Source organism: Phyllobates terribilis, unplaced genomic scaffold, assembly GCF_046119375.1.
Source record: "Phyllobates terribilis strain yellow unplaced genomic scaffold, ASM4611937v1 Scaffold_184__1_contigs__length_3730660, whole genome shotgun sequence".
Lineage (NCBI taxonomy): Eukaryota > Metazoa > Chordata > Amphibia > Anura > Dendrobatidae > Phyllobates > Phyllobates terribilis.
Window position 1 is genome coordinate 1,528,876 of NW_027362944.1, and position 19,765 is coordinate 1,548,640.

General features: G+C 45.5%; 1 long non-coding RNA gene across 1 annotated transcript; it reads left to right on the plus strand.

Moving 5' to 3' along the window:
- Positions 1-3,545: 3,545 nt before the first annotated feature.
- LOC141212755 (uncharacterized) lies at positions 3,546-19,130 on the plus strand. Its single transcript, XR_012282405.1, has 4 exons — positions 3,546-3,630; positions 14,966-15,072; positions 18,555-18,739; positions 19,031-19,130. It is a non-coding gene; the product is annotated as an uncharacterized lncRNA (long non-coding RNA).
- The last annotated feature ends 635 nt before the right edge of the window (positions 19,131-19,765 follow it).

Below are 19,765 nucleotides of genomic sequence, written 5' to 3' on the forward strand. Positions count from 1 at the left end.
CAAATATTTTTTCAGAGCTAGATGCAGAAAAAAATTATTTTTAATTTGCAACCTGTTGGAGGTCAGTATAGATGGACTAATAGAACAAGTCCCACACGCTGCTAGAAGCCCAAATATTTTTTCAGAGCTAAATGAAGAAAAAAATTATTTTTAATTTGCAACCTGATGGAGGTCAGTATAGATGGACTAATAGACCAAGTCCCACACACTGCTAGAAGCCCAAATATTTTTTCAGAGCTAGATGCAGAAAAAAATTATATTCAGTTTGCAACCTGATGGAGGTCAGTATAGATGGACTAATAGAATGATGCTATGCCCAAAAGATTTTACTTCACTAGGTGCAGTAAAAAAATTGGTATTCTATACACAGGTGGTATATCTTGCAACACAGATAGGCTACTCCACTGACTAACACACTCTGCAATAGGCCAAAAAGGATTAGCTTTGCTAGATTCAGCCAAATGCTGTGAAAAAAACTTGCACAGCACTGGCACAGACCTGCCTGGCAAAAACTGATAGGAACTGATGTAACCTAGTCCTGAAAAGGACTCCAATTACAATTAGTCTTTACTCCCACAATCTATCTATTTAAGAGCACAGACCTGCCTGATAAAAGTCGTAGGAAATGCTGTAACCTAGTCCTTAAAAGGACTGCAATCACAACTATTCCCTACTCCCAAGCTATCTGTATATTTGTGCGAAAATTGGCTTGAAATTAACAAGGTATAGCGCACACAGCAACAGCGGTGCCGTCTAACACGCAGCTGCAGCAGTGAGAAAATGGTGGCGATGGGGAAAATGGCTTGGTCTTATAGGGCAAGGACATGTGACATACACTGCCAATCACACATGCCCTTGCTTGTGTGAAAAAAAGCACTTCGCTCCGTGTGTGCGCTGCTGATAGGCTGACAGATTGCACCTCCCCACTGCAAATGCGGGAAAGAGAAAAAAAAATGGAGATCTTCATTGTTCCTGCAGAGATCCATCCCCTGCCCCTCCCCCCGCCCCGCTGTACACTCAAACTGCGTATTAACATTAATTTTCATCATTACTGAGAAAAAATCCAGTTATGATTTTGGTGCACGAACAGTTATCGAACATAACCTCGAACAGCCGAATTTTTCTCAAATTGTTCGTGTTCGCCGACCGGCTCGAACACCGCCCAAAACAGCTCGAATTTGAGATTGGCGAATAGTTCGAGTAGAACAACGCTCATCTCTAATCTTGAACCCTCAATCTGCTTTGAAATTTGTGCCTTAGAGACCTTGCTGATGTAGTATAACTTCCTTGTGTATTCTTGCTCAGTCTTGCTATGGTGTATGACCAGACACCTGACTGTATTATTACAAAATCCCTGACTTTGCGCAGGTGCACCTGGAATAATTGATGCTGTTTTAAAGTGAAAAGTTGGTCACACCAAATATTGATTGGATCTAGATTTTTCGTTTGTTCATTCACTTTGTATTTTGTTAATTGATTAAATAGATCATTAACATTTCTATTTTTGAAGCGTTCTTACTTTACAGCATTTTTTCTACACCTTTCTAAAGATTATTTTTACGTGATTGTGTCTTTTATTTGCTCATTAATAATCTGATATATCTTTTGGTATTTTGTGTATAGTTGTTTTTTTGCTGTTGGGGTAAATTGTAGGATATTGATTTCAGAGTGGTTTCCTGATCCTTTTATTGTAGGAATGAGTGGTATATATGTGCTAATAAATTAGGACAAAACGTAGGAAATTTAGGAAAAAACTGAACATCTCAGCAGTAATAACATGCTGATTGTGATGTCATGAAGATGACTTGAATTTCCACCAATCAGAGATCAGCATGTTTCAGGTCACCCAGATAGAACAGTCCATGAAACATGAGTCACGGCCACTGTGAGGTCATAATGCTGATTAGAATTTCCACCAGTCAGAAAACAGAACCGCCCAGAAGAACCACCCAGGAGGTATGAGTCATCGCCACTGTGAGGTCATAATGCTGACCAATCACAGAGCAGCCACACCCAGATTTTCCACCAATCAGAGAGCAGCCACACCCAGATCTTCCACCAATCAGAGATCAGCAGTGGGTATAAATAGCCGCTACCACCTGCCCGACTTAGCCTTGCACTGGTTGGGTCTCTCTTTTTTTTCCTCTCTCTTGGTCTCTCTCTCTCTCTCTTCTCTCTCTCTCTTCTCTCTCTCTTCTCTCTCTCTCTTCTCTCTCTCTCTCTCTCTCTCTCTTCTCTCTCTCTTCTCTCTCTCTTCTCTCTCTCTTCTCTCTCTCTCCTCTCTCTCTCTTCTCTCTCTCTCTCTCTTCTCTCTCTCTCTCTCTTCTCTCTCTCTTCTCTCTCTCTCTTTCTCTCTCTCTTCTCTCTCTCTTCTCTCTCTCTTCTCTCTCTCTCTCTTCTCTCTCTCTTCTCTCTCTCTCTCTCTCTCTTTCTCTCTCTCTCTCTCTCCGGCCCTCTTAAGGGCTACCCCAAATGTGTAAAAGATAGAAACCAATATTTGTGTTGTTTGTCCGTTTTATGAGCCTTTGATTAACCCCTTCCCACTCTTTGCCATATATATATATATATATATATATATATATATATATATACATAGTATGTGCAGGTGGGCCTTAAAGGGAATTTCCAGGACAAACATATTGATGGCCTATCCCCTGGTTATCTCATTAATATCAGATTTGTGGGGGTCCGGCACGTGTCACCTCCACTAATCAGCTGTTTGCAGCTTCGGTCGAGATCAGATGTAAACATTGTTGAGGAGCTGAACATCACAGCTCTGGTCACTGTGTAGTGGCTGCTACCTGGTGCTGCAGATCAGCTCCTATTACATGAATATTAGCTGACTTGCAGGACCCACAGTACAGTGAATGGAGCAGTGATGTTCAGATCTTCACACTATTTACATCTGAGCGTTGCAAACAAGTGATGGGTAGAGCCAGTGCCGCGTGTCGGAGCCCACCGATCTGATATTGATAACCCATCCCCAGGATAAATCATCATTATTATACTACTGGAAACTCCATTAATGGATTGTCTGGGATTAATAACTCGAGCCCCTTCTTTAAGAAAAAACAGTCCCTAACTGGTCACAGGATGAATGTGGGATTTCAGGTCACCCATTTACTGCAATGTAGCTGGCAATGCCACCCAGCGGATCTAAGCAAGTCCCGGGGCCACAACAATATACAGCCAGTGCCCGAGTATAGGATGGAAGATTAAAAAAAATCTTCAAAAATGTATTTAGTGTGAGGCATACATCAAAAATACATGCAATGCTTTTCCTGACAACTCTGAGTTTTATAATGTGGAAAAAATCGTTTAAATAAACACTGTGTGAACATAACCCTAACTGGATTGTGACTGTGTATATACATATATAAGCTGCCCCTCCCCCACCATGTGAGCATTCTCAGCGCGTACTGACCAATGCTGTCCACCAGGTGGCAACAGCAGGAAATTACAGCGATGAGACAAACACTGCATGACAGCCCCGCCCCAATCTGTCCTATATCAGACACGCCCCCTACCAACGCCCCACCCCCGCTGCCATGACAACCGAATTGTTTAATGGCAGAATGAGAGACCTTATATGAGCAGAGAAGTAGCGGCCGGAGCGCGGGGTCCGCACAGGTGAGCGCCCCCATAACACAGTGTATGTACTGCACGTCAGCTCTATGGCAGACTGTCACCTGTGCTGGATCCAGTACGTGTTACACTTATATCTGTACAGAGACACAGAGGACGCAGCGGGGCCCTGTCGCCAGATATATATATATATGTGTGTGTGTGTGTATATACAGTATATATGTGTATGTATATGCTGTATTACTGTATATATGTGTGTGTGTGGGGATATACAGTATATATATGTGTATGTATATGCTGTATTACTGTATATATGCGTGTATATATGTACTAGCTATTGAACCCGTTCTACGCCCGGGTGGCGAGCATTTTTATTGGTATATGGTCTCCCATCCTGGTATTTGTGCTGCCCCCATCCTATTGTGGTATGCATGGTCCCTCCACCCCCCAATCCTGGTATACATGGCACACCTCATTCCCCAATCATGGTATGTATGGTCCCCTCACCCCCAACCCTGGTATGCATGACACACCTCACCCCCCAATCATGGTATGTATGGTCCCCTCACCCCCCAATCCTAGTATGCATGGCACACCTCATTCCCCAATCCTGGTATGCATGGTCCCCTCACCTCCCAATCCTGGTATACATGGCACCCCTCACCCCCAATCCTGGTATGCATGGCACCCCTCACCCCCAATCCTGGTATGCATGGCACCCCTCATTCCCCAATCCTGGTATGCATGGCACCCCTCATTCCCCAATCCTGGTATGCATGGCACCCCTCATTCCCCAATCCTGGTATACATGGCACCCATCACCCCCCAATCCTGGTATGCATGGTCCCCTCACCCCCCAATCCTGGTATACATGGCACCCCTCATTCTCCAATCCTGGTATGCATGGCACCCCTCACCCCCAATCCTGGTATACATGGCACCCCTCATCCCCCAATCCTGGTATACATGGTCCCCTCACCCCTCAATTCTGGTATACATGGCATCCCTCATTCCCCAATCCTGGTATACATGGCACCCCTCACCCCCTAATTCTGGTATGCATGGTCCCCTCACCCCCCAATCCTGGTATGTATGGTCCCCTCACCCCCCAATTCTGGTATACATGGCATCCCTCATTCCCCAATCCTGGTATGCATGGTCACCTCACCTCCCAATCCTGGTATACATGGCACCCCTCACCCCCCAATCCTGGTATGCATGGCACCCCTCACCCCCAATCCTGGTATACTTGGCACCCCTCATTCCCCAATCCTGGTATGCATGGCACCCCTCACCCCCAATCCTGGTATGCATGGCACCCCTCATTCCCCAATCCTGGTATGCATGGCACCCCTCATTCCCCAATCCTGGTATGCATGGCACCCCTCATCCCCAATCCTGGTATGCATGGTCCCCCCCCCAATTCTGGTATACATGGCACCCCTCAGCCCCAATCCTGGTATGCATGGTCCCCTCACCCCCCAATTCTGGTATACATGGTACCCCTCACCCCCAATCCTGGTATGCATGGTACCCCCTCATCCCTATTCTGGTATCTATGGTACCCCCTCACATCCCCAATCCTGGTATGCATGGTACCCCTCATCCCTATCCTGATATGCATGGCACCCCTCACCCCCAATCCTGTTATGCATGGCACCCCTCACCCCCAATCCTGTTATGCATGGTCCCCTCACCCCCAATCCTGTTATGCATGGTCCCCTTACCCCCCAATCCTGGTATGCATGGCACCCCTCACCCCCCAATCCTGGTATGGATAGTCCCCTCACCCGCCAATCCTGGTATGTATGGTCCTCTCACCCCCCAATCCTGGTATGTATGGCACCCCTCACCCCCCAATCCTGGTATGTATGGCACCCCTCACCCCCCAATCCTGGTATGTATGGCACCCCTCATCCCTATCATGCTACACACCCATACAAGAAAATAAACACTTATACTCACCTTTCTTCCCTGTGCTCCAGCGCTGTTTCCCGTTCTGCTGGAGGCCGGGGGAGGAGTGCGGCGCCGAAGTACACGTGTGCTCATACCACGCTGTCCGGCTCCATTTTGCTGAAGACACATTGCAAATGTGTCTTCAGTAAAATGGCGCCGGATAGCGCTATGCGCATGTGCCGATTTCAATGCCTCCCTCTTCCCCCGGACTCTGGACCGAACAGAGGCGCCGCGGTAGCGCTCATCCCGGTCAGGTAAGTATGTAAGTATGGCGCCAGAGATCGCGGTATGTGTTCAGTGTATACGCATACCTCGATCTCCAGCACCATACACTCCTCTTACCTGTAACGGCTCCATGCGTTCTTCAGTCTGGAGCCAGACTGTGCAGGCGTGTCGCACTAGCGCAGACTATAAAGGCTTCAGACAGAGGGACGCTTGTAGCGTTATATTATAGATACTCTATATGTATGTATATATATATATGTATACTGTATATGTGTATATGCATACTGTATGTATATATATATGTATACTGTATATGGGTGTGTATATATGTATACTGGTATACTGTATATGGGTGTGTATATGTATACTGTATATGGGTGTGTATATATGTATACTGTATGTGTGTGTATATATATGTATACTGTATATGTGTGTGTATATCTATACTGTGTATATATGTATACTGTATATGGGTGTGTATATATGTATACTGTATATAGGTGTATATATATGTATACTGTAGATGTGTGTATATGTATACTGTATATGGGTGTATATATGTATGCTGTATGTGTGTGTATATATATATGTACAGTGGTGGCCAAAAGTATTGGCACCCCTGCAATTCTGTCAGATAATACTCAGTTTCTTCCTGAAAATGATTGCAATCACAAATTCTTTGGTCTTATTATCTTCATTTAATTTGCTTGCAAGGAAAAACACAAAAGAGAATGAAGCAAAAATAAAATCATTGATCATTTCACACAAAACTCCAAAAATGGGCCGGACAAAAGTATTGGCACCCTCAGCCTAATACTTGGTTGCACAACCTTTAGCCAAAATAACTGCGAACAACCGCTTCCGGTAACCATCAATGAGTTTCTTACAATACTCTGCTGGAATTGTAGACCATTCTTCTTTGGCAAACTTGTAGTGAGCTGGCCGTCTCTGGCTGTTCTGTGATAATTGATATAGAGCCTGTTACAGAAGTGATTACACAGGATGATGTTGCCACCTTGTGGCCAGAGGTTGCACCTGCGCAGGGTGTGATGACAGAGAAAAAGACTGAGCCTCCTGTGTCCCGCCCTAGAGAGTCACGTGACCAAAGTGGGAAGCAGGAAAAAGCGCGCGCAGAGTCTGCTGTGGTCTGTGAAAAGAGCCAGGACGGTGTGCAGGCCCTCGTGTGTGGCGCAGGAGAGACTCTCAACGTGATTTCTTCTATCTGACACCATATCCTCGGAGCCTTCCCCAGCTCCTGCACTGCTGAAGGATTCAGCTGTTACACTCCCTGCTACTGGAGTGTGGACTACATAAGGGGACCCACCAGAGCTTCTATCCGGATCAGAGAGACTGTAAGCGGGACCTCTGGCGAGAGGCCGAAGTATCCCTTCCTTTGTTTCCGCGAATTCTGCTGTTCCTGTTTTTTCTCCGGCTGGGACGCCTTCCTGCAAAGACAGACAGGCCTGCGACGGGGGACACATCCTTCTGGAGTAAAGGACTGGTAACGTGTGAGTAGGGACAGTGAGGGTCAGCTTATCAGTACACGTTATTACTGTGCATATTTACGGTTGTCATTTATTGTTTTTTTTTCTTTGCTGTGTTAAAAATGTATGCGAGTAAAGATACGGTTGTCAAGATAGAGTCTGTGTGTGGGGATCTTGCTGGGCCAGATCATAGATACCAATGCGCGGCCTTGCCCGCGGTCACTTCAAACTGCTCCAGGTCCCTGATATTTGAAGGGAGCCTTCTCCAAACTGCCATTTTGCGATCTCTCCACAGGTGTTCTATGGGATTCAGGTCTGGACTCATTGCTGGCCACCTTAGAAGTCTCCAGTGCTTTCTCTAAAACCATTTTATAGTGCTTTTGGAAGTGTGTTTTGGGTCATTGTCCTGCTGGAAGACCCATGACCTCTGAGGGAAACCCAGCTTTCTCACACTGGGCCCTACATTATGCTGCAAAATTTGTTGGTAGTCTTCAGACTTCATAATGCCATGCACACGGTCAAGCAGTCCAGTGCCAGAGGCAGCAAAGCAACCCCAAAACATCAGGGAACTGTCACGGGTGTGTTGCCACGAAGATCGTCACGAGTACACAGCCTGACTTCTCGCAGCTGACTTGTTGCTGCTTTGTGTTTCTCGGCAGTGAGGGAGTTAATTCTCTCTCTCTCTCTGGGCTAGATGAGGTCCAGCCTCGCCCAGCTGCAATCAATACTTCTGTAGTGAGACTCCTTCATATACCTGCTGGTCTGTTTGGGAGGTGTCGGTGAAAGCATTTCATTCAGACTGACAGAGCGGATCGTGGTGTTTGGAGTTGCTGAGATAAGTGTATTTGGAAGTGTTTTTTCCCTTTCCTCGCTTTATCATTTATCTCCTTTCCCGTTGGTTTTCCCTCTGTTGTAGTTGAGAAGTTGTTTGTATGCAAGGTGGTTTTGGTTTTTCCCTTGTACTGTCTCGTTCGTCTAAATACTGTGTTTGGGCATATTATTTCTTGTTCCCTTTGGTTGTGATCGGGGTCCTTCTCAGGACTAGATTACTGAGGTGCAGGGATCTTCAGGAGGTAGGGGTTACGCTGGCGGCCTGGACCTCTGTACCTTTAACAGTACCTCCAGGTTGAGGGATTAGTCAGGGCCCCAGCTTAGGGTCAGCTTAGGCCCCCTACCTCCAGTATACAGAGACAGCGTGACATTTTCACCGACCCACTTAGTTTTTCTCCAGCTACTATGGATCCAGTAGCCGGTCTAGCTCGGCAATTGCAGAGTTTGTCCATGGAGCTGGCGGACGTTAGGTCCAAGGTTTGGCATCCTCAGGAGCAAGCCGGACCAGAACCTAAAGTAGCTCTCCCTGATAGGTTCACTGGGGGGCGGGACAAGTTTTTTGTTTTCCGGGAGGCATGTAAATTGTACTTTCGGCTGCGGCCTCGGTCATCGGGGAGTGAAGAACAAAGGGTGGGAATTGTCATCTCGCTCCTACAAGGGGACCCACAATCTTGGGCGTTCTCTCTTCCCCCGGGTTCCCCGGCTCTCCAGTCAGTGGATAGGTTTTTCGCTGCCCTGGGACTCGTATATGATGACCCAGATCGGATCTCCCTTGCTGAGTCTAAGTTACGTAGGATCCAGCAGGGAGATCGTCCGGCGGAGGAATTCTGTTCGGAGTTCCGTAGGTGGGCCACGGACACCCAGTGGAATGACCCGGCTCTTAGGAGCCAGTTTTGTCATGGGTTATCCGACAAATTACAGGATGTGTTGGCACAGTATGACTCTCCCGTGTCTCTGGAAGCCGCTATGGCCCTCGCTATTCGCGTGGACAGACGGCTTCGGGAGAGGTGCGGGATAACTCTACCCCCTGTGATGACTCCACCTCCTACAAGGTCCCCTCATATGGTGGTTCCCCTGGTCAGTCCTGAGGAGCCTATGCAATTAGGAGGGACATCATTTCGGGGGAGGGGACCGGTGGTGCGCCATAAGGCAGGAAGGTGTTTCTTCTGCGGGAGAAAGGGACATTTTATTGGGGGGTGTCCATCCCGTCCCTTGCAGAGTGAAGAGTCGTCGGAAAACTGTTGATCCCAGGTTGTGTGGTGGACGGCAATCTGGGAGTAGGTATTTCGTCCCTAGGTTCGTCTCAGTTTCTCGTACCGGCGGAGGTGGTGGTGGGTACGAGAACTGAGAGGATATCTGTTCTTCTGGATAGTGGGGCCGGGGCTAATCTGGTTGATGCTCGGTTTGCCCGGGTTCAAGGTATGCGGTTGAGTGAGTTGGCTAAACCCATCCCCATATTCTCGATCGATGCCAGGCCTCTTGGGCAGGGAAGTTTTTTGCAAGTTGTGCATGACGTAAAACTTCAAGTGGGGGCAATACATAAAGAACTGTTGTCTTGCTACGTGTTGGAGGGTCTTCCCACTCTTATTGTGTTGGGCCTTCCTTGGTTAGCTAAGCATAACCCGGTTATTAATTGGCAAACCAGGGAGATAAGCTAATGGAGTAAATTCTGTAATAAAAACTGCATGAACACGGTCATTGGTGCGGTTACTCCTTGGGTCTTACCTCCATTTCTGGCGGACTTTGAGGATGTATTCTCGGAGAAAGGGTGTCAGGAACTACCTCCTCATCGCGTGTATGACTGTTCTGTAAAACTGCTCCCTGAGGCCAAGTTACCTAAAGCTAGGTTGTATAACCTTTCTGGTCCTGAGAGGCAGGCCATGAAGGATTATATCTCAGAAAGTCTGGCTAAGGGGCATATTAGACCTTCATCTTCACCGGTGGCTGCGGGGTTCTTCTTTGTTAAGAAGAAAGATGGAGGCCTACGCCCTTGCCTGGATTTCCGTGAACTTAATCGGATTACGGTCCGAGATCCGTATCCGCTCCCACTTATTCCCGATCTCTTTAATCAGATCGTGGGCGCCAAATGGTTTTCTAAGTTGGATCTCAGGGGGGCGTACAATCTGATTAGGATGAAGGAGGGGGATGAGTGGAAGACGGCGTTTAACACTCCGGAGGGGCATTATGAGAACCTTGTCATGCCATTCGGTCTGACTAATGCCCCGGCGGTGTTCCAACACTTTGTTAATGACATTTTTCGCCGCTTGGTGGGGCAGTTTGTTGTCATATATCTGGATGATATCCTAATTTACTCGCCGGATCTGGTGTCTCATCAGGAGCACGTTAGGCAGGTGTTACAGATCTTGCGGGATAATAAACTGTATGCCAAGTGGGAAAAGTGTGTGTTCGCCGTACAGGAACTCCAGTTTTTAGGCTTCCTGGTTTCAGCGTCCGGTTTTCGTATGGACCCTGGGAAAGTGCGGGCAGTTCTTGAGTGGGATCGGCCAGAGAATCTTAAGGCACTACAACGTTTCCTGGGGTTTGCTAATTATTACCGGAAGTTCATTCGTAATTTCTCGTCCATGGTTAAGCCTCTCACTGACATGACTAAAAAGGGGACGGATTTTTCTAGGTGGTCTGACAAGGCTTGTCAAGCATTCTCCTCTTTGAAAAAATGTTTTGCCTCGGCGCCCATACTCATTCAACCTGATGCGTCTCAGCCATTCATTGTAGAGGTAGACGCTTCCGAGGTAGGGGTGGGAGCAGTATTGTCACAGGGTTCGTCCCCTGGTAAGTGGCATCCGTGCGCCTTTTTCTCTAAAAAATTGTCGTCCGCTGAGAGGAATTACGATGTCGGCAATAGGGAACTCTTGGCCATTAAGTTAGCTTTTGAGGAGTGGCGCCATTTTCTGGAGGGGGCTGTTCATCCGGTCACCGTCATCACCGATCACAAGAACCTGCTATATCTGGAGTCCGCGAAACGTCTGAATCCCAGACAAGCTAGGTGGTCATTGTTTTTTACCAGGTTTAATTTTGTCGTTACATATCGTCCTGGGTCAAAAAATGTAAAGGCGGATGCCTTATCTCGTAGTTTCCCGGGGGCCGGGAATACGGACGACCCGATTCCTATCCTTCAGGAGGGGGTGGTGGTTTCGGCAGTATGCTCTGAGCTGGAGGAGGAGGTATTGGAGGCTCAGGGGGACGCCCCTGTTGGACCTCCAGGGAGATTGTTTGTTCCAGATCAGTTGCGACAAAAGGTGATCGAGGCACACCATAACTCAGTTTTTGCAGGACACCCGGGGAGTAAAGCTACTGTGGATCTCCTCTCGCGTCGGTTTTGGTGGCCTAATTTACATAAGGAGGTGGTAACTTTTGTCGCGTCCTGTGGGGTTTGTGCGCGCTCTAAGACCTCACATACCCGTCCGTCTGGGGCCCTCTTACCTTTGAAGATCCCGGAGCGTCCTTGGACTCATCTGTCTATGGACTTTATTACGGACCTCCCTCCGTCTTCGGGTAAAACGGTCATACTCGTTGTAGTGGACAGGTTCAGCAAGATGGCACATTTTATCGCTCTTCCGGCTCTCCCTAATGCTAAAACTCTTGCGCAGGTGTTCATTGGGGAGATTGTGAGGCTTCACGGGGTACCCTCCGAGGTGGTGTCTGATCGGGGGTCTCAGTTTGTGTCTAAGTTCTGGAAGGCGTTTTGTGCTCGGCGGGGGATGCAGTTGTCATTCTCATCGGCTTTTCATCCTCAGACCAATGGTCAGACGGAACGTATGAACCAGAGCTTGGAGACATATCTCCGGTGTTTTGTGTCAGAGAACCAGGAGGACTGGGCTTCTTTCTTACCTCTGGCAGAGTTTGCTCTTAATAATAGGCGGAGCGAGTCCACTGGTAAGTCCCCGTTTTTTGGGGCATATGGTTTTCACCCCCAGTTTTGTACTTTCAGTGGGGGGGGCTCTTCGGGGGTTCCTGAGGAGGAACGATTTTCCTCATCACTCGCTTCAGTATGGAGAGGGGTGCTGAAGAATCTGAATACTATGGGGAACCGATACAAACGTATGGCTGATAGGAGGAGAGTGTCTGGTCCGGACCTAAGTGTGAACGATCGGGTATGGTTGTCTACCAGGAATATAAAACTTAAGGTTCCCTCCTGGAAACTGGGTCCCAGGTTCATCGGGCCGTACAGAATCAGTTCTATTATTAATCCGGTGGCATTCCGTCTTGACCTCCCCCCTACGTTTAAAATTCACAACGTGTTTCACAGATCATTGCTTAAGAGGTATGTGGCGCCGGTGGTACCGTCACTTTTACCTCCCCCTCCAGTGGTTGTCAATGGTAACTTGGAGTTCCAGGTATCGAGGGTCATTGATTCACGCTTTAATCGCCGGTCCCTTCAGTACCTGGTTCATTGGAAGGGGTATGGTCCTGAGGAGAGGATGTGGGTTCCTGCGTCGGATATTAACGCAGACCGATTAGTTCGGGCCTTCCACACGACTCACCCGGATAAACCTGGCCCTGAGGGTCCGGAGGCCCCTCGTAGAAGGGGGGGTACTGTCACGGGTGTGTTGCCACGAAGATCGTCACGAGTACACAGCCTGACTTCTCGCAGCTGACTTGTTGCTGCTTTGTGTTTCTCGGCAGTGAGGGAGTTAATTCTCTCTCTCTCTCTGGGCTAGATGAGGTCCAGCCTCGCCCAGCTGCAATCAATACTTCTGTAGTGAGACTCCTTCATATACCTGCTGGTCTGTTTGGGAGGTGTCGGTGAAAGCATTTCATTCAGACTGACAGAGCGGATCGTGGTGTTTGGAGTTGCTGAGATAAGTGTATTTGGAAGTGTTTTTTCCCTTTCCTCGCTTTATCATTTATCTCCTTTCCCGTTGGTTTTCCCTCTGTTGTAGTTGAGAAGTTGTTTGTATGCAAGGTGGTTTTGGTTTTTCCCTTGTACTGTCTCGTTCGTCTAAATACTGTGTTTGGGCATATTATTTCTTGTTCCCTTTGGTTGTGATCGGGGTCCTTCTCAGGACTAGATTACTGAGGTGCAGGGATCTTCAGGAGGTAGGGGTTACGCTGGCGGCCTGGACCTCTGTACCTTTAACAGTACCTCCAGGTTGAGGGATTAGTCAGGGCCCCAGCTTAGGGTCAGCTTAGGCCCCCTACCTCCAGTATACAGAGACAGCGTGACAGGAACCTCCGCCATGTTTGACTGTAGGGACCGTGTTCTTTTCTTTGAATGCCTCTTTTTTTTTCCTGTACACTCTATGTTGATGCTTTTTCCCAAAAAGCTCTACTTTTGTCTCATCTGACCAGAGAACATTCTTCCAAAACGTTTTAGGCTTTCTCAGGTAAGTTTTGGCAAACTCCAGCCTGGCTTTTTTATGTCTCGGGGTAAGAAGTGGGGTCTTCCTGAGTATCCTACCATACAGTCCCTTTTCATTCAGACGCCAACGGATAGTATGGGTTGACACTGCTGTACCCTCGGACTGCAGGGCAGCTTGAACTTGTTTGGATGTTAGTCGAGGTTCTTTATCCACCATCCGCACAATCTTGCGTTGAAATCTCTCGTCAATTTTTTTTTCCGTCCACATCTAGGGAGGTTAGCCACAGTGCCATGGGCTTTACACTTCTTGATGACACTGCGCACGGAAGACACAGGAACATTCAGGTCTTTGGAGATGGACTTGTAGCCTTGAGATTGCTCATGCTTCCTCACAATTTGGTTTCTCAAGTCCTCAGACAGTTCTTTGGTCTTCTTTCTTTTCTCCATGCTCAATGTGGTACACACAAGGATACAGGACAGAGGCTGAGTCAACTTTAATCCATGTTAACTGGCTGCAAGTGTGATTTAGCTATTGCCAACACCTGTTAGGTGCCACAGGTAAGTTACATGTGCTGTTAATTACACGAATTAGAGAAGCATCACATGATTTTTCAAAGGGTGCCAATACTTTTGTCCACCCCCTTTTTTAGGTTTGGTGTGGAATTATATCCAATCTGGCTTTAGGACAATTCTTTTTGTGTTTTTTTCATTGAAGACAAATTAAATGAAGAGAATAATACCAAAGAATTTATGATTGCAATCATTTTCAGGAAGAAATTGAGCATTATCTGACAGAATTGCAGGGGTGCCAATACTTTTGGCCAGCACTGTATACTGTATATGGGCGTGTGTATATATATATGTATACTGGTATGTGTGTGTATATATGTATACTGTATATGTGTGTATATATGTATACTGTATATGTGTGTATATATGTATACTGTATATGGGTGTGTATATATATATATATATATATACAGTATATGGGTGTGTGTGTATATATATATATATATATATATATATATACTGTATACTGGGTGTGTATATATGTATACTGTATAAGTGTGTATATATATGTATACTGTATATGTGTGTATATATGTATACTGTATATGGGTGTATATATGCATACTGTATATGTGTGTATATATGTATACTGTATGTGTGTATATATGTATACTGTATATGTGTGTATATATATGTATACTGTATATGGGTGTGTATATATATGTATACTGTATATGGGTGTATATATATGTATACTGTATATGGGTGTGTATATATGTATACTGTATATGTGTGTATATATATGTATACTGTATATGGGTGGGTATATATGTATACTGTATATGTGTGTATATGTATACTGTATATGGGTGGATATATACAGTACAGACCAAAAGTTTGGACACACCTTCTCATTTAAAGATTTTTCTGTATTTTCATGACTATGAAAATTGTACATTCACACTGAAGGCATCAAAACTATGAATTAACACATGTGGAATTATATACTTAACAAAAAAGTGTGAAACAACTGAAAATATGTCTTATATTCTAGGTTCTTCAGAGTAGCCACCTTTTGCTTTGATGACTGCTTTGCACACTCTTGGCATTCTCTTGATGAGCTTCTAGAGGTAGTCACCGGAAATGGTCTTCACCTCACAGGTGTGCCCTGTCAGGTTTAATATGATAAAGTGCTTTATTCTTTGTCGGGTCCAGGGGTCCTGTAGAATGTGAATCCCTGAGGAACAGCGGATCCTTGGCTTGTGCCAAGACAGAAGAAAAGTTGCTGAACACTTGGTACCCCAACGTGATCAATCTATTTGCCAATCAAGATGCCCTGCAGTTGATTAATGCGGACAAATTGGATTCCTTTTATAACTGCGTCTCGACTAGCGGGGTGCCTCAAGGGTCTGTCTTGGGCCCTATATTATTTAATATACTTATTAATGATCTAGTGGAAGGGTTGCATAGTAAAATAGCAATATTTGCAGATGATACTAAACTTTGTAACGTAGTTAATACAGATGAGGATAGGGCACAGCTACAGGAGGATTTAGATAAATTGGGGAGTTGGGCCAAAAAATGGCAAATGGGGTTCAATGCCGATAAATGTAAGGTCATGCACATGGGAAAGAAAAACAGCAGTCACCCATACATATTAAATGGGAAACCGTTGGGGAAATCTGACATGGAGAAGGACCTGGGCGTCTTGGTTAACAGCAAATTAAATTGGAGTGCCCAGTGTCAGGCAGCAGCTGCGAAGGCAAATAGAGTCATGGCATGCATCAGAAGAGGAATAGGGGCATATGATGAGAACATTGTTCTTCCTCTGTATAAAGCGCTGGTAAGGCCGCACTTAGAATATTGTGCACAGTTCTGGGCTCCGGTACTCAGGAAAGACATATTGGAGCTAGAGAGGGTACAAAGGAGGGCGACTAAGGTAATAAAGGGAATGGAGGGACTAGAATACCCAGAGAGGTTGTCCAAATTAGGCCTATTTACGTTGGAAAAGAGAAGGCTTAGGGGAGACCTCATAAACATGTATAAATACATCAGGGGGCTGTACAGAGATCTCTCCCATGACCTGTTTATACCAAGGATGGTGACAAAGACGAGGGGGCACACTATGCGTCTGGAGGAAAGGAGGTTCCTGCACCAGCATAGAAGGGGATTCTTTACGGTCAGAGCTGTGAGACTCTGGAATTCTCTGGGAGAGGAAGTGGTGATGTCCAACTCACTTAATGAGTTCAAGAGAGGACTGGACGCCTTTCTTGAGAACAATAAAATTACATCTTATGCTTAGTGATAGTTAATTAATCCAGGAATTTAATCTGACTGCCAGATTGGAGTCGGGAAGTGAATTTTTCCTCAATGATGTAAATTGGCCTATAGCGCATGGTTTTTTTTTGCCTTCCCCTGGATCAACGCTGCGGAATAGCTGCAGTGCACAAGAAATAGGCTGAACTGGATGGACGCTTGTCTTTTTTCGGCCTTTTAAACTATGTAACTATGTAACACTTATGTCCAAGCAGGTAAAGGCGGCTGCAAGATCCGTGATATATAAGGATTCATGTTCATTATTGTATCTCTGGATCAGACATAGACTCAGAGTGATACAACTAAATAGACCCTATAGGGGTAAAGTTGGCATATCCGGGGGGAAATATATCCCAGATTTGCCAAACTGAGCCAACTCATGAAACACATGGGTACATAGGAGAAGAAAGAGTTAATTGGCATAAAAAATATAAATTTTTATTCCATCAAGTTAAAAAACGTACATAGTAAAAAGAGAAATGACATAATACGGATAGTATAAAGACACTAATTAGATTACCAATGTAGCAAGATATGTTACAAAGTATACATATATGGTCACGCATATGGTCACAGTGGGACATGAGCAATATAGATAATATAGCATAAGGTTAGTATATCAAGACAATCCAATGAGTGTAATAATATATCAAAAAGTAATCCAGAAGTATTCCATAGTCATTGGATTTACACTTGCCATATGCATCAGGTATCCATCTAAATAATGCTCCTGCCCACAAATAATCAGATACATGTCACATAAAACATTTTTTAAGGTAGTCTCTTACCACAAAGAGTGCCAAAAAGGAGGGTAAAGTGCATAAAGGAACGCACAGTGGCAGAGTGGTATTCCCATCTCATATATTTATGGCACTTCCACAGTCTGAGGACGCACATTCGGCTGAAGTATATTGCTGCGCAGGGACATGCCGGGTCCCTGAGCTGCAATGCATGCCGCCAGCCAATCAAAGGCCAGTAGCTGATGTCGGCGTGCCAGTCACGAGCGACGCATGGAAGTGACGTCATGCGCTGCCCTTGCCGGCACACTGAAATCAGCTACAGAAGAAGACGCCGCATGTCGTGGGAGCGCAGGAAGGTAAGAAGAATCATTTATTTTTGTTTATTTAATGTATTAGAAAAGAACGACAGAACATTATACCAGGAAAGGGCCAAGGATGGGGAGCATTAGACAAGGAAGGGGCTCAGGGTGGGGAGAATTAGACAAGGAAGGGGCCCAGGATGGGGAGCATTATATAAAGAAGGGGCCCAGGATGGGGAACATTATACAAGGAAAGGGCCCAGGATAGGGAGCATTATACCAGAATGGGGGTCATTATACCATGACATGGGCCAGGATGAAGGACATTACACCAGGAAGGGCACAAGGATGGAGGTCATTATACCAGAATGGGGCCTAGGATGGGGGACAGGATACCAGGATGGAGGACATTGTTATAGGATGGGGGACATTGTACCAGGATTGGGGACATTGTTACAGGAAGGGGCCAGGATGGGGGACATTATTACAGTAAGAGGCCCAGGACCAAGGACATTATACCAGGAAGGAGCCCAGGATTGGGACGTTATTGCTGAAAGGGGCTCAGGATGGGGGGTATTATACACAGAAGGTGGATATTATAACAGGAAGAGGCCCAGGATCGGGGATATTATAACAGGAAGGGGCGCAGGATGGGGAACATTATACCAGGAAGGGGCCTAGAATGAGAGACATTATTATAGGATGGGGCTACAATGGGAAACATCCAAGGCAGGGACGAACACGCGCATCATTATCGGATCTAGAATGCTACAAGGGCCCATACATCTGACCAACATGCTGGTGGGGGCCCAGGTCCAAATTTTGCACATCTGCAGGAACATGGCATATGGCTTAACAGTATGTCATATGTTGGGAAGGGGTTAAGCTACAGCACATTACATAGCCTCTTGCAGCTATATCAATGGAAAAATTAAAAAATGTATGGCTTTTTGAAGAAGGGAAGGAAAAAATGCAAAACAAAAAATGATCCGGTCCTGAAGGGATTAAGGAGTTCCCACCCACAGTAAATGTTGTCACTCAGCTTAAAATCTTCACTTGCTTATTAGCAGAAGCTAAGGTTTCATTAGGATCTCCGAGGCTAAAGTTACATGCGGCTCCAGCTTACATGTAAAGGGGATGGTATCAAGGAGTCTCGCCAAACTTTCCCTACAAATGTCCAACAATTCAGAATTCATATCCATTGATAATTTATCTTCTAAAATGATAGCATTTTTTTTCTATCCTTTTCATTTTATGTGTAATTAACTTTTTGCTCTCCTCCTTTAAGCAATGGGAGGAACGACTGATAAGGATCCAGGAAACCATTGATGAATGGCTGAAGGTGCCGACCCAGTGGCTTTAATCTTCTCTTCTGAGGACATCATGCAGCAAATGCCTGAAGAAGGACGCTTATTCCAGACTGTGGACAGAAACTGGAGAGAGATCATGAAACATTGCGTTAAAGACCCGAAGGTAAATGGATGCTTCATGGTGGACTGATACAAGAAAGCACGGTCATCTTGCATCCAGGATTGATGTTTTCCAAGAGTCCGTGTCCTGATGCTTCCATCACAAGGATCCCGGGTTATGGGGCTCCGCACTGCCTGGACTCCAGCCTCCCGCATCTTCTATTTTCTATCCAAATAGGTTCTAATTTTTCTTTTAATATAAACTATTGGCACAATAGTCAATGAATGTGACCTTTTTTCAGTCTCTATAACTATATAATGGAATCTTACTTATGGGCTATCTACTTTGTTTTAGGTTTTAAGCGCCACTTCTCTGACCGGACTTCTGGAGAAACTTCAGGACAGCAATGTGCTTCTGGATAAAATCATGAAAGGGCTGAATGCCTATCTGGAGAAGAAGAGGCTTTTTTCCCACGGTATAGTCCTTTCACTTGTTGCAATGATTGTATATATTCCTTAAATATTTTTTTTTCTTATTTAAACGCATTGAAATCATTTTTGTAATTGGATTTCATTAATAATTTTGCACTGTTTGCCTTCTATTGGCTCTGTGTTGCGCTGGCTATTGGACTTATTTTTAATCTGTCTTTTTTCAGCTCCTCTTAGCCGATTTATGACCACAGATCACATCAAAGCTGAATGTGCAGGAAACAAAAAGCCTAACGGTGCAACATTTTTAATGAAACTGAATTGTCGCAAATACTCGCAATTAAATGGGTATTCCCATCTCCAAGATCCTATCCCAATATGTAGTAGGCGTAGTAATAATAATAATATTAGCAAATACCTCCAATTAGAAGTGTAGTATAGTTCTTCTGATTCACTATGTCGCTTTCCCCATGTGCAAGGCATTGCAGTAGCTTCGGTATCCATGGTTACGACCACTCATATAGTGACAGTTATTTGCTAGTGGTCGTAACCTAAGCTACTGCAATGCCCTGCACATGGGGTAAGCGACAAAACAAATCAGAAGAACTATACTAAACTTCTAATTGGAGGTATTTGCTAATATTATTATTATTACGCATAC